Source organism: Arachis ipaensis, chromosome B1, assembly GCF_059453495.1.
Source record: "Arachis ipaensis isolate K30076 ecotype BB chromosome B1, ASM5945349v1, whole genome shotgun sequence".
Lineage (NCBI taxonomy): Eukaryota > Viridiplantae > Streptophyta > Magnoliopsida > Fabales > Fabaceae > Arachis > Arachis ipaensis.
In genome coordinates this window covers 130,963,136-130,964,492 of record NC_142436.1, presented here as the reverse complement: position 1 = coordinate 130,964,492, position 1,357 = coordinate 130,963,136, and the positions used below count along the sequence as shown (strand labels likewise).

The following is a 1,357-nucleotide window of genomic DNA, read 5'->3' as shown; positions in this document are numbered from 1 at the left end:
TTTATGAACAGGAGTAGGGATAAAGAACCTCTCTTTGATCCGGATCCTGAACCTGAAAGGACTCTAAGAAGGCGTCTGCTACAAGCTCAGGCTAGCAGAGTAGTAAGGAATCTCACAGGAGCCCTAGAACAAGAAGCTGAAGAAACAACAATGGTAGCTAACCCAGATAATGGGGGATACGCAAGAAAGGTCTTAGGATCTTACACTGCACCCAATTCTTATTTCCTGGGCGCAGTATCTCCATTCCTGCCATTGGTGCAAACAACTTTGAGTTGAAGCCTCAACTAGTCACTCTAGTTCAACAGAACTGCCAGTTTCTTGAACTTCCACAGGAAGATCCAAACAAATTCATATCTGACTTTCTACAAATATGTGACATTGTTAAGACTAATGGAGTAAATCCAGAAGTCTACAAGCTCATGCTCTTCCCCTTTGCTGTAAGAGACAGAGCAAGGCTATGGCTGGATTCTCAGCCTAAGAAAAGCCTAGATAGTTAGGAGAAGGTGGTCAATGAATTCTTGACCAAGTTCTTTCCACCTCAGAAGCTGAGCAAGCTCAGGATAGAAGTACAAACCTTCAGACAAAAAGAGGGAGAATCCATCTATGAAGCTTGGGAAAGATACAAGCAACTGATCAGGAGATGTCCTCCTGACATGATCTCAGATTGGACCATGTTGGATATCTTCTATGATAGCCTATCTGAGATGTCTAAGATGACATTAGAGCATTCTGTAGGTGGATCACTCAACTTGAAGAAAATGCCTGAAGAGGCACAAGAGCTTATTGACATGGTTGTCAGCAACCAGTATATATACATTTCTGAGAGAAGCCCTGTGAATAATGGGGCAACTCAGAAGAGAGGTGCCCTGGAAGTAGACACCTTAGACACCATCTTGGCTCAAAACAAGCTCATGTCCCAACAAATCAATATAATCTCTCAGCACTTGAGTGGGACACAGAGCTCAGCTGCCTACTGTCCAGAAATAGCATATGAGATAGATGCCAGCGATAATGCCTGGACCACCATGGAAGAAGTGAACCATATGGAAAACTCCTCCAGAACCTCCAATAATAATCCATATTCGAATACCTTCAATCAGGGATGGAGGAACCACCCCAACTTTGGGTAGAGAGATCAGCAGAAGTCTCAACAAGGCTTCAGCAACAATCAGAATGGAATAAACCAGAATTGGTTCAACAATAAACCATTCGAACCCTCTCAGCAACAAATGGAGACACCCAAGCAGAGTCTCTCTGACTTGGCTACTATAGTCTCTAATCTCTCCAAGACCACACACAGTTTCATGACAGAAACTAGGTCCTCCATTTGAAATTTGGAGATACAGATTGGTCAATT

The 1,357-nt window shown here is 43.2% G+C and overlaps 1 non-coding gene across 1 annotated transcript; it reads right to left on the bottom strand.

The window, feature by feature from the left end:
* Positions 1-551: 551 nt before the first annotated feature.
* Positions 552-655, bottom strand: LOC148578385 (small nucleolar RNA R71). Its single transcript, XR_015903579.1, has one exon. It is a non-coding gene; the product is annotated as a small nucleolar RNA R71 (small nucleolar RNA).
* Positions 656-1,357: the final 702 nt, after the last annotated feature.